The sequence below is a fragment of the Rattus norvegicus genome, chromosome 7, assembly GCF_021556685.1.
Source record: "Rattus norvegicus strain SHRSP/BbbUtx chromosome 7, alternate assembly SHRSP_T2T, whole genome shotgun sequence".
In the NCBI taxonomy this organism is placed as follows: domain Eukaryota; kingdom Metazoa; phylum Chordata; class Mammalia; order Rodentia; family Muridae; genus Rattus; species Rattus norvegicus.
This window is the reverse complement of record NC_141540.1, coordinates 80450261-80465102: the sequence shown is the minus strand read 5'-3', so window position 1 is coordinate 80465102 and position 14842 is coordinate 80450261. Positions and strand designations below refer to the sequence as shown.

At 39.5% G+C, this 14842-nt stretch overlaps 1 non-coding gene across 1 annotated transcript; it reads right to left on the bottom strand.

Annotated features, from left to right (window-relative positions):
• Positions 1 to 570: 570 nt before the first annotated feature.
• On the bottom strand, positions 571 to 713 carry LOC120093966 (small nucleolar RNA SNORA48). Its single transcript, XR_015626241.1, has one exon. It is a non-coding gene; the product is annotated as a small nucleolar RNA SNORA48 (small nucleolar RNA).
• Between the last annotated feature and the right edge of the window lie 14129 nt (positions 714 to 14842).

The window sequence follows — 14842 nt, the reverse complement described above, 5'->3', positions numbered from 1 at the left end:
GGAGTCAAGACGCTTGTATTTAACAAGGCCTTGTGGGTGAATCAACATGTAAACATTAATGTTTAAGAATCACTACTCTAGGGCTGGAGAGATGGTTCAGCGGTTAAGAGCACTGACTGCTCTTCCAGAGGTCCTGAGTTCAAATCCCAGCAACTACAAGGTGGCTCACAACCATCTGTAATGAGATCTGATGCCCTCTTCTGGTGTGTCTGAAGACAGATAGAGTGTACTTATATATAATAAATAAATAAATCTTTAAAAAAAAAGAATCACTACTCTATATAAACATGATAAAATCCAAAGTTAAGAAAACTAGAGTGAGGACTGGGGCTAGTTATGCATAGCCCCTTGAACATCCATGTGGTCCCTGGCAGCTGCCCTGACCAGGGACATCCTCATGTTCTCTAGTGGTAATGTGAGTCACAGACATTGACACTGACGCCCACTGCTGTGTAGCCATGAACGCATACATGGCCCTCAGAGGGCAGGTCTGTGGGTGGCATGGCAGTTAGCAGGTCTCTGTCTTCCTCCCCCAATGCTGTGCTGCCTAGATTTGATTTGGTTGGATTTTTATGTGTCCTAGGTATAAAACAGCTTTGGCCACCATGCCAGGCATCCAGCTCAGATAAACAAAGGACTGCCTTCTGCTCTTCCCTTGACTGATATAAGAACACCATCACCGACAAAATGTCCCTTTGCCCATTGCAGGGGAGGGGGGGATTCTTCACAGATTTTTAAAATGTAAAAATTAAAATACCTTTTAAAATACACAAAAGAGTGCTATTGTTATGCTACTATTAGTAGTTTCAGCAGAAAATTAAGTAAATGACTCCTTTTCTGGTAATCAGTTTCTGCTTCTGATGATAAAAGTTTTCAGCAAAAACATACAGCCAGCTATTGAAGGGCCCTTTCTGTTTACACTCAGAAACCAGGCCATAAACCATTTGCTGCTTGTCTTAAGTATGAGGTACTTTATTTACTTCCTCAACTGATCTGCCTATCCGGGTTGTTCTGAGGGGAGAAGCTACAGTCTCTCTGGCTGAGTACCTCATAGTAAAACAGTGGTGTTCCTTCTCAGTAGGAATTGCACAGCTCAAAGTTGAAGTCTGGTGTGGGGGTGGAGGGTGTGGGTGGGGGGTGCGGGTGGGAGTTGGGGAGATGGAGGCCTGTCTCTACTCTGTCCTCAACACTTGCAGGACTTTCAGAGTATGTGATCACATTGTAAAAAGTTCACTATGAGTTTGTACATAAATTAAGTCATAAATTAAATAAGAGGTTTATAACAGAATGTCTATATACATGACCACTAGGAATAATTATTGTCACTTGTTACTAGCTTACAGGTTCATGGAGAGCTAAAAATCATAACTAAGTTGTCCTTAAAGTTTTACATAGATAAACCCAATCAATATTTTAATCTCCTGTCCTTGTACCTGTGATATATATCTTTAGCTCCTTCTTTATGACCTTCAGCTAATGGTTTATATAACCCCTAAGAATGTGCTCTAGGTTTTAGAAGTTTGTAATCTCAGAAACAATTCTGTTATAAAGGTGCTCAAATGTTACATTGTCACCATTCTGAAGCAATGGTGACCCTAGTGTGCTAGTTGTTTCTGCAGAATAAACACTATATGTGCAAAGCAATTGTTTTTGAATAAGGAATAAGAGTGCAGGGCTGTGATCTTGAGAAGTGGGGAGCTCTCAAAAAGGTGAGCCCATGGGCACATCTTTTTGCCCAGACACTTTCATGGCACAACATAGGAAAGTAGGGACCAAGTAAATTGTGGCCCTGAGGAATTAAGATGCTTTATGGAAAAGTAATAGGTTATTGATGCAGCTGAAATTTGTAAGCCCTAGAACCTAAGAAGAAAGAGCTGTTCAGAAGTCAGGATGGTCACTCCTTTTAATTTCTTGACCATGTATGGATGGCATATAAAAGGCTCACCTTTCTAGAGATCAACCACTTTGAGATTATGAGATAACAGGTAATGTTGGCGCATACTAGAATTCAAAATGAGCCAGAGAGGCAGCTCAGTGAACACTACAGACCTTCCATTATGACTACAGTGAGGTTGTGTCTTACTATAAAGGTTGTACTATAAGACAATTCTAATCTGAAATTGATCTGCTCTCCAGTAAGGTGAAATAAGCCTGACAGGACCAAAAGAACACACAGCCATGCATGAGAGTTAAAACAAAGAGCACACTTAGATACAATGCAGTCAAACTACTAAAAGACAAAAGATGAAGAGGAAAATTCTAGAAGCATTCATACAGGTCTTTAAAGTTACAAAACATGAAACAGAGGTATATAAATAACATGTAACTTTTCATCAGAAACAATAGCTGCTGAAGACAATGGATTGACACAGTTAAATTTGTGAGATGGGGAGGGGGTGGAGCCAAAATATATGAGGTGCAAGCAAAGGAAACAATTGAGTGAAGAGCAGCCACATGAGAGGGAAAAATCATGATCACCTATACAGCAACAGAGATTTAATATCCAAGACATAACACAAAAACCCAAACAACAACAAACTAACCCAATCGCCAATTAAGTGAAATAAAAAATGTGCAGTATAAATGGCCAGTAAACATGAAAAAAAGTGTTCAGCCTCATACTCCATCAGGGAAATGCAAGTTAAAATTGTAATAGAGATTCCATTCACATGCTGCTGATAAGAATGTGAACTAGTCCAGTTACTGTGGAGATCAATACGAACACTCCTCGAAAAGCTTATTTTATCTCCTCTAACACCCAGCTATACCACTCCTGAGGACTCATGGGAAAGACTCAAAGTGAACACATCACACTGATATTTGCGCATCAACGATTATTGAACCATTATGCATAATAGCTACATTATGAAATCAACCTGGGTATCAATCAACAGAAGAATTGATAAAAAATGTGGTACTTATACAAAATAGAATATTTTAAGTCATAAAACAGAATGCAGTTATATCATTTGAATGAAAAATATTACCATTAATTCTCAGGCAAATAGTTCATTTTTTTCTCACTTATCTGTGGGTCCTAGATTTTATGTAAATACATAAGATCAGGTATGCAAATGAGATCAAAAACAAGGGGTGAGCAAAGTGGCTCAGGATGCTTTCAGATGATTTGATTTCAATTTGTAGAAACCACATGGTGGGCCCAGAGCTGAGGCTGTCCCACAACCCTCAGACACAAAACCTGCCTGCAGAGAGATGGACAGCCAGAAGCTCTCTCCCTCCTAAGCCCACAGCCCACAGGTGGGACCCCACTTTCTCTCTACTGACTGTGGAAAGAGAGACCCTCTGGGAGCATACGGGGCACAGGAGCCTGACCTGCTGGGAGCACATTGGGTGCAGGAGTCCCAGGGCAGGCTAGGACAGGACACTTCCAGTCTCCATCTGCACCCAAAGCTGGGGCTGTCCCACAGCTCGTGGTCCCAAAACCTGCTGGCAGAGAGATGGTCTGCCAAGAGTGCTCTCACTCCTAAGACCACAGGTTCACGGGATTATAGGCCCACAGGAGGGACAAGCTCCAGAGACAGCAAGACCAACTAATATCAGAGATAATCAGATGGTGAGAGGCAAGCACAAGAACCCAAGCAACAGAAACCAAGACTACTTGGCATCATCAGAAACAGTTTTCCTACCACAGTAAATACTGGATATCCTAACACATCGGAAAAGCAAAATTTGGATTTAAAAGTCACATCTCAAGATGATGATAGAGGACTTTAAGAAGGACATAATAATTGCCTTAAAGAAATACAGGACAACAGAGGTAAGCAAGTAGAAGCCCTTAAAGAGGAAACACAAAAGTCCCTTAAAGAATTAAAGAAAAACACAAACAAGCAGGTGAAGAAATTGAACAAAACCATCCAGGATCTAAAAATGGAAATAGAAACAATAAAGAAATCACAAAGGGTGACAATCCTGGAGATAGAAAACCTAGAGATCAGGAGTCATACACATAAGCATCACCAAATATAAGAGATTAAGGCGAGAATTTCAAGGGCAGAAGATACCATGGGAAACATTGACACAACAGTCAAAGAAAATGCAAAAAGCAAAAAGCTCCTAACCCAAAAACATCCAGGAAATCCAGGACACAATGAGAAGACCAAACCTAAGAATAATAGCTATGGAAGAGAACTAAGACTCCCAAGTTAAAGGTCCAGTAAATATCTTCAACAAAATTATAGAAGAAAACTTCCCTAACTTACAGAGATGCCGTGAACATACAAGAAGCCTAGAGAACTCCAAATAGATTGAGCCAGAAAAGAAACTCCTTCAGTCACATAATAGTCAAAACACCAAATGCACAAAACAAAGAATATTAAAAGCAGTAAGGGGGAAAGGTTGAGTAACATATAAAGGCAGACCTATCAGAATTACATCAGAGTTTTCACCAAAGACTATGAAAGCCAGAAGATCCTGGACAGATGTCAAACAGACCCTAAGAGAACACAAACGCCAGCCCAGGTTACTGTATCCAGCAAAACTCTCAATTAACATAGATGGAGAAACCAAGCTATTCGATGACAAAATCAAATTTACACAATATCTTTCTACAAATCCAGCCCTCTAAAGGATAATAGATGGAAAACTCCAACACAAGGAGGGAAACTAGAAAAAGCAAGAAAGTAATCTCCTTGCAACAATACCAAAAGAAGAGAGACAAACAAACATAATTCCACCTCTAACAACAAAAATAACAGGAAGCAACAATCACTATTCCTTAATATCTCTTAACATCAATGGACTCAATTCCCCAATAAAAAGACATAGACTAACAGACTGGATACATAAATAAGACCCAGAACTTTGTTGCATACAGGAAACACACCTCAGTGACCAAGAGAAAGACTACCTAAGAATAAAAGGCTGGGAAAATTTTTTCCAAGCAAATGGTCCCAAGAAACAAGCTGGAGCAGCCATTCTAAGATCAAATAAAATTGACTTTCAACCAAAAGTTATCAAAAAAGATAAGGAGGTGCACTTCATATACATCAAAGGAAGAATCTACCAAGATGAACTCTCAATTCTGAACATCAATGCTCCAAATGTAAGGGCACCCACATTCATAAATGAAACTTTACTAAAGCTAAAAGCACACATTGCACCTCACACAATAATAGTAGGAGAATTCAACACACCACTCTTATCAATCAACAAACCATGGAAACAGAAACCAAACAGACACACAGTGAAACTAACAGAAGTTATGAACCAAATGGATTTCATAGTCATTGATAGAACATTTCATCTGAAAACAAAAGAATATACCTTCTTCTCAGCACCTCATGGTACCTTCTCAAAAATTGGCCATATAATTGGTCACAAAACAGGCCTCAATAGATACAAGAAGATTGAAATAATCCCACGCATGCGATCAGATCACCATGGACTAAGGCTGGTCTTCAATAACAACAAAAAATGACAGAAGCCCACATACACATGGAAGCTGAACAAGGCTCTACTCAATGACAACTTGGTCAAAGAAAAAATAAAGAAAGAAATTAATGACTTTTTAGAATTCAATGAAAATGAAGGCACAGCATATCCAAACTTATAGAACACAATGAAAGCAGTGGTAGGAGGAAAACTCATAGCTCTGAGTGACTCCAAAAATAAATTGGAGAGCATACAATAACAGCTTCACAGCACACCTGAAAGCTCTAGAACAAAAAGAAGCAAATTTACCCATGAAGAGTAGAAGGCAGGAAATAATCAAACTCAGAGCAGAAATCAACCAAGTAGAAAAAAAAACAAAAAAACAAAGAAAACTATACAAAGAATCAACAAAACCAGGAGCTGTTTTTTTTTTTTTTTTTTTTTTTTTTTTTTTTTTTTTTTAGAAAATCAGCAAGATAGATCAATCCTTAGCCAGACTAACCAGAGGGCAGAGAGACAGTATCTAAATTAACAAAATAAAAAATGAAAAGGGAGACATAATAACAGAAACTCAGGAAATTTAAAAAAAAATCATCAGATCCTACTACGAAAACCTATACTCAACAAAACTGGAAAATCTGGAGGAAACAGGCAAATTTCTAGACAGATACCAGGTACCAAAGTTACATCAGGATCAGATAAACCATCTAAAGAGTCCCATAACCCTTAAAGAAATAGAAGCAGTCATTAAAAGTCTCCCATCCAAAAAAAAATCTCAGGTCCAGATTGGTTTAGTGCGGAATTCTATCAGACTTTCAAAGAAGACCTAATACCAATATTCTTCAAACTATTCCACAAAATAGAAACAGAAGGAGCACAAACCAATTGTTCTTTGAAGCCACAATTATACCCAAACCACACAAAGACCCAACAAAGAGAACTTCAGACCACTTTCTCTCATTTTAATATCAATGCAAAAAATCCTCAATGTATTTCTTGCAAACCAAATCCAAGAAGACATCAAAGCAATCATTCACTATAATCAAGTAGGCTTCATCCCAGGGGTGCAAGGAGGGTTCAATATACAAAAATCCATCAACGTAATCCATGATATAAACAAACTCAAGGAAAGGAAAACCACATTATCATCTCATTAGATGCTGAAAAAGCATTTGACAAAATTCAACACCCCTTCATGTTAAAATTCTTGGAAAGAGTAGGAATTCAAGGCCCAGACCTAAACATATCTAAAGCAATATATAGCAAACCAGTAGCCAACATCAAACTATATGAAGAGAAACTTGAAGCAATCCCACTAAAATCAGGGACTAGACAAGCCTCTCCACTCTCTCCCTACCTATTCATTGTAGTACTTAAAGTCCTAGCCAGAGCAATGAGACAACAGAAAGAGGTCAAAGGGATACAAATTGGAAAGGAAGAAGTCAGAATATCACTATTTGCAGATGATATGATAATGTGTTTATGTGACCCCCAAAAAATTCCACCATAGAACGCCTACAGCTTTAACAAAGTGGCTAGATATAAAATTTACTCAAACAAATTAGTAGCTGTCCTTTACTCAAAGGATAAACAGGCTGAGAAAGAAATTAGAGAAATGACACCCTTTACAATAGCCACAAATAATATAAAATACCTTGGTGTGACTCTAACCAAGCAAGTGAAAGATCTGTATGACAAGAACCTCAAATCTCTGAAGAAAGAAATCTAAGATTTCAGAAGATGGAAAGATGTCCCATGTACATGGATTGTCAGGATTAATATAGTAAAAACAGCCATCTTGCTGAAAGCAATCTACAGATTCGATACAATACCCATCAAATTCCCAACTCAATTCTTCATAGAATTAGAAAGAGCAATTTGCAAACTCATTTGGAAAAGCAAAAGTCCCAGGATAGTGAAAACTACTCTCAACAGTAAAAGAACTTTCGGGGGAATCGCCATCCCTGACCTCAAGCTGTATTACAGAATAATTGTAATAAAAACTGCATGGTATTGGTACAGAGACAGGCAGGTAGACCAGTAGAATAAAGTTGAAGACCCAGAAGTGAACCCACACACCTATGGTCACTTGAACTTTGACAAAGGAGCTAAAACTATCCAATGGACAGCATTTTCAACAAATGGTACTGGTTCAACTGAAGGTCATCGTGCAGAAGAATGCAAATTGACCCATTTTCATGTCCTTGTACAGAGCTCAAGTCCATGTGGATCAAAGACCTCCACATAAAACCAGAAACATTAAAACTAATAGAAGAGAAAGTGGGAAAATGCCTCGAACACATAGGCACAGGGGAAAATTTCCTGAATAGAACACCAATGGCTTATGGTCTAAGGTCAAGAATCGACAAATGGGATCCCATATAACTGCAGTTTCTGTAAGGCAAAGGACAGTGTCAATAGGACAAAAGGGCAACCAACAGATTGAGAAAATGTCTTTACCAAGCCTACATCTGATAAAGGGCTAATATCTAATACCTACAAAGAACTCAAGAAGTTAGACTCCAGAGAATCAAATAATCCTATTAAAATGAGGTACAGAGCAAAACAAAGAATTCTCAACTGAGATACCAAATGGCCAAAAAGCACCTAAAGAAATGCTCAATATCCATAGTCATCAGGGAAATGCAAATCAATACAACCCTGAGATTCCACCTCACATCCCTCAGAATGGCTAAGATCCAAAACTCAGGTGACAGCAGATCCTGGCGAGGGTATGGAGAAAGAGGAATATTCCTCCATTGTTGGTGGGATTGCAAGCTGTTACAAAGACTCTGGAAATCAGTCTGGTGGTTCCTCAGAAAACTGGACATAGTAATACCTGAGGATCCAGCTATACCACTACTGGGCACATAACCAAATGATGTTCCAACATATAAGAGGGACACATGTTCCACTATGTTCATAATAGCCTTATTTATAATAGCCAGAAGCTGGAAAGAACCCAGATGCCCTTCAATAGAGGAATGGATTAGAAAATGTAGTACATTTACACAATGGAGTACTACTCAGCTATGAAAAAGAAGGACTACATGAAATTCTTAGGCAAATGGATCAAACTAGAAAATATCATCCTGAGTGAGGTAACCCAGTGATAAAAGAACACACATGATATGTGCTCACTGATAAGTGGATGATAGCCCCAAGGCTTAGAATATCTAACAAAAAAATCACAGATCATATGAAGCTCAAGATGAAGAAAGACCAAAATGTGGATGCTTCATTCCTTCTTAGAAGGGAGAACAAAATTGTCATGGGAGGAAATACAAGGACAAAGAGTTGAGCGAGGCTGAAGAAAAGGTCGTCCAGAGACTGCCCCACCTGGGGATCCATCCCATATGCCGCCACCACACCCAGTCACTATAGCTGATGCCAAGAAGTGCTTGCGACAGAAGTCAGATATGGGTTTCTCCTCAGAGGCTCTGCCAGAGCCCTACTGATACAGTTGAGGATGTTTGCAGCTAACCATTGGACTGAACACAGGACCCCAATGAAGGAGTTAGAGAAAAGACTGAAGGAGCTGAAGGGGTTTGCAACAGGAAGAACAACAATATTCACCAACCAGACCCCACCAGAGCTCCAGGAACTAAACCACCAACCAATGAGTATACATGGAGGGACCCATGACTTTAGCCACATATGTAGCAGACGATGGCATTGTCCAGCATCAATAGGAGGAAAAGCCGTTGGTCATGTGAAGGTTCTCCAATGTCAGAGAACGCCAGACCATTGAAGTGGAATGGGTGGGTGGGAGTGGAAGCATTTACACAGAAGCAGGGGGAGAGGGGAGGAGGTATGGGAGAGGGAGGAAAGGGGATAACATTTGAAATGTAAATACCTAAAATATCCATAAAATAAAATAAAATGAAATAAAAAACCACGTGATGAAAGGACGGAACCAAGTCTTACAAGTTGTTGTCTAATATTTATATACACACCATGGTATGTGTTCACATGCATGTGCATACTCATGCTACTTTCTCTGCCCCACACGGAGTGGAGAAAGTAGTGATCAGGGAAATTTATAAACCAAAAATTGATTCATTCGTTATTGCATTCAATTACTTAGGTAGGCAAACTGAATAACAAAAACAGACAAAAGGACTGGGTGGGATTGGTAAAATTCTGTTATAGTTTTACATTTTACATATACTATTAGAATATTTAAGTTGGCAGTAACAAATTGAGGATGCAATTTATAATGTATATAAAAGTGATAATTGTCAAGCTTAATTTGTAAAGTCGCAGGACTGTTTTATTTATTTAACAGCTTTAAGGCATAACAACTGAGTGATATTAATCTATTTTAATCCTGTAAACTAATTTGGTAACTTCCCAGACAAAATACTGAGATATTTGAATTTTATGGCTTTCTCTGTTCCAGATGGTTTCTTATGATGTCTCTTGGACCCTCTTCTTCTAACTGAATCAGCACTTCCTCCTCTCCCTTGGGAGGGAGTCCAGCCCCACTCTCTCCCCTGCTCGGTCATTTGCTGATCAGCTCTTTATTGATCAATCAGGGAATAATTGAGGTGCAATGCTTATACAATATTGACACAGGAGATTCTCAGAATAAGGTTTGCAACCAGATATGGGGGCCCAGAATCAGCATTTGAATAATCCAAGGATGAACTTTACACAATGCACAGTAGTAGCAGATAATTAAAATTTAGTGCAAAGGAAGCAGAAGAGTGAAAATGGAATATTAAAAATAAACTAATACGAAAGATAAGAAAAAGGACAAAAGCAGATAGAAAAACTAGAGACTGAGTAGCAAGATAGTAGATATGATATTTAATCACATCAGTAATTATATTAAGTATAAATGAGTTTGTTCCGTTTAAAAAGCATCTGCTAGATCACTAGAATGGAGAGAAGCTTCATTGGTTAAGAGTGCATACTGCTCTTATAGAGGACTGGTGTTTGGTTTCCTTGGTTTCCAGCACCCACAGCTGGCAATCAGGGGATCCTAGACTCTCTCTGGCTTCCTCAGACACCTGATCTCCAACGTACATTCACTTACACAGCACACGAATATACATATAATTAAAAATGAATTTTACATAAGGCAGAAACTAAAAGACCAGATTAAAGGCCAAAGTCAATCCTTATTGCCTGAAAAGAGACAGAGTTCCAGGAAGGTGTCCCAGGCGCGTTCCAAGTAGCAGGGCGACAGCACTGATCCAGAAAGAGGATGTAAGTACAACCCAGAACAGCTTCCAGGCTAGGAACACAAGCATAAATGGCTGCTTCATAATGACAAACAGTTTATTTAATTGGGAAGAGACATATCAAAAATAAATTTTATGTAACTAAAGTTCAGAGTGCATGTATAGAGCCAAAGAAACCTATAAACAACAGCTACAAACTTTAATAACTTCCTTTCAAAAACTGATGGGATTATATAATCAAACACATACAGTTTTCATTAATGTGAATCAACTTGCCCTAACACCAATAATCAATAAAGAAGCGATGGTTTGACACTAATGTAAATGAATAGGAAGAAGTTGGTATTACAAACTAGCAAAACAACTGACAGACCAAACTCTTAAAGTGTTCTTTCTGGATGAGCTAAAAACCAGTAGCAATCCAATGGTATGGCCAAATATTTAAAGCTAATGCTTGTCAGCACAGTCTATATTCACACAGCAAGCAGAGTGCGACTTTGGAGCTGAGGGATCTCAAGAGGGAAGATCTAATGTTTGGAGGGAGGTGGGTTGCCTCATGGTTTATATTAGACAAGAAAATATAAAATTTATGGTCTAAGTTCTCACATTAATAAGCCATAAAAAGAACCAATCAATTTTATGGTAATTAGAAAGCAAAAAAAAATCATCAGAGAAGAAATCAATGCTCATAAAGCAACAGAGAAATAGAACACACTTCCAGACTCATATGTTGGAAATATTAGCAAAATTGACAGACATCTAACAAGGTGGATTAAGAAGGAAAAATCACCATTATTGGGAGTGAAAGATAACTTCAGATAACAAAGGAATGAGAAAAATATTACAAACACTTTCATGATGATAAATTTGGCAACTAGCATAAAGTGATGAATTCCTTAAGAAATATAACCCCGGCACACAGATGAAGTAGTTGTTTTGTGTTTTAAGCAAATTTATTTTCCGGTCAAAATATTCCCATAAAGAAAACCTAAGGTGCAAGTGGCTTTAGTGCGGGATTTTACCAGACATTTGAGAAAGATATAATAATAGATTTAACCTCATGTAGTAGCAATCGGCTCCATCTTTAAGCACCAGGACATCAACCCAACACACACATTACTGAAGAAAGATTGAAGACCAGTTTCTAGCACAGATCCGATGCAGGCATGAGTCTACCAAACCAAATCCAGCCTTAGAGAAAGACATCACTACCACAATCCAGCCATTTCCCCGAAGTATTCGAATGGATGGATGCCATTCAAATCAATCTACATTGTTCCCTATATTAACAGAGTCTCGCAGAAAACCCATAATCACTTCAATAGAAGTAGCAAGGGCATTTGGCAAAGTTTAGCACCCATTTATTATTTTCTAAAAAGTCTCTTAGTAAATATAAGGAAAAAGGGATCTTGGGGCTGGGGATAATGGCTCAGTAGTTAACAGCACTGACTCTTCTTCCAGAGGTTGTGAGTTCAATTCCCACCAACCACATGGTAGCTAACAACCATCTCTAATGGCATCTAATTCCCTCTCCTGGGGTGTATGAAGACAGAGCACACACATGCATGTGCGTGCACACATACACGCACGCACACACACAGACACACACGCACACACACACACACACACGGATAAATATCTTTTAAAAAGATCTTTAAGATGACAAATAGCATCTATAAATATCCTGCAAGTACTTTAAAATGTAGAGGTTAAATAAAGAACCTTTAGCATTAATAATTAATATAATATTGATACTTGAATAGCTAATATTCAAGAAGTCTTGAGCGGGACAGTCGGGAAAGCTTCGAAAGCAGCTGCCCAGCATCTGGTACTCTATGATTTCCCCTTCCCTTTCCCTGGATGTAAATATTAGGGCAAGGCCTTCAGCTTCCGTCTTGTACTCAAGGTAGCCATGAAGAAGAAACAAGCCATTCAATAGTAAGCCATTTCCCTAGGGTCTCCACTACCCGTGGTTTCACATAACTCATTCCTGATTGCTACAAGATATTGATTGGACGTCTCTTCTATACTAGGAGGTGGTTCTCTTGCAGAGGGTGTCCTATGCATCCCTATAGACCAGTCAGTCCAATCAGATAAACACACACAGTGAATGGAAGAAGCTAACTTCTTTTACCTAAAGTAAACTAACCAGTTCTTCCATGCCCTGCCTATTCGGTAGCTTACAGAGAGACACTGCATTGTTGATATGGAGACACAGAGTGATGTCTTCTTCACAGAGACCCTCAGTCTAGAACGGCCTCTTTCACACAATTACATTGTTAGGTCATGGTCATAAGCAGTATAATTTTTTGAGAAATATAATACAGGAACATGTTTTCTTACAGAGTGACCATTATGAAGACTAGTAACACGGTGGAGGCAGGAACCGCCATGTGCTCAGGTCTTTATCATACAGGTACAAACACTGGCCCAAGATCTGATTGATGAACTACCCACTCGACAGATAAAAACACTGTGACACCTGGCTGAGCAGCCTGCTGATACGTCAGTGTTTCTTGAATACAAGAGGAGAAAAGAAAAGGAGTCAGTGAGACGATTTTAGTAGACATTACAGCTGTTGAGGTGTTCTTGATGCTGTTTGACTGTCCTCCATCAGAATGACCTTTTTCCGCAGAGTGGTTTCTCTTGTGTCAGGTCATCAATGCCCAGGCTGACTCTGCCCTGAGTTTACAGTGTCTGCTACCGTACAAGCCAGGACACCTCATTCAAGATTCACACGTTCTTCAGGGATACTTTATAATGAAAGGAAGCGTCCAGTGTTGCTCCTGTTTTAAGTTTTTATCTGTTCTCCCCATGTTCATGTCCTCACTTGCCTCTGAGACACATGGACCAGATTCTATACAGAAACCAGGTCAAGTTCTAGCTAAGGAGTGGGTTGGGATATTTTCTCTTCGGATTCATTCTTTTCCAACTCTTTCTCTATTCCCATCTCCTCCTCATTGGTATCTTGAACACAGAAAGGACAGGATACAAAGCACAGAAAACCACAAAAAAAAATTGGATTTCTGGCTTGAAGAATCTGGGATTATTTTCCTAACAGTCTTTAGGTAGTGAGTTTGTACTTAAAGTTTGACAGAATCATCAGTATTTGAGGCAGTCAGCACTTATCAAACTTAGAACGTTCAGGATGAGTCAACCTCTTGTCTCTTCCATCAACCATCAAGAGTTGATTTTTTTAGACCCATGTCACAAACAATATCTACCTAGGTTTTGCATGCCGAGTTGGCCTGCCAGGTTGTATAAGAAATCAAGAATAAGCTAGGCCACACGTCCTTCTGCATTCTGTTGTCTAATCAAAGCTTGAGGTTCCTGAAAAAGTGCCTTTACTTAGCCAGGCAGGTTTCCTGATGCCCTTCCGTTTTTCACTACCCATCAAGGGTCAATTGGTAGCTGGGTCAGGGTGCCATGGTAACCCTCAGTGGTGCTGAAGTCCTCAAGGGACGATGAGCTCACCCATCTTAGTCACTGATTTATTGCTGTGAAAAGACAACATGATCACAGTACCTCTTATAAAAGAAAACATTTATTTGGGGGCTGGCTTATAGTTTTTGAGGTTTAATCCATTGTCATCATGGGGGAAGGGGTTGGGAATGGCAGTAGGTAGACAGACATGGCTTGGTGTGGGCTTTTGAAACCTTAAAGACCATCCCCAGTGACATACTCCTTCAAATCCCTCTCAATGCCTCTCAATCCTTCAAATGTTTTCAAATAGTGCCACTTCTTGGTGATTAGGCATTCAACTATATGACCCCTGGGGAACAGTCGTATTCAGATCACCACATTGCCCCAAAAGCCTTGTCCACAGAAGCCACGTGGTGCATGAGAGCTCTGATTTTGTAGGTGAGAATGAGTGGGAGTGGCACCACATCTGTTTCTTACCCAGGACATAACTAAGTTGAGTGAGATGCCCTTTCCACCTGGAGAGATTTCCCGGGCTCTTTTCCTCCAGTCTCTGACACCCCACATTGCATGGACTGAAACTTTCCCAGGACATTTTTAAAGCCTTTTTTCCAATTGCTGTCAGCCTCCACTTGTGGGATGCGCTTCTAGGGAGGCTCTTGAGATACTCTGAGGCCTGGGATCCTTTACTGGGCTGTTCCTTTAGGTTGACCCTGGGCAGTAAGCTGCAGAGCCCACTGAGAGATACCTTTCTCTTCATGAAAGGCCTCTATAAGCAGACCCAACAGAACCACCATCAAATCCAGAAGAGACACCCAACTGCTTCTACCAGATAGAAGTAC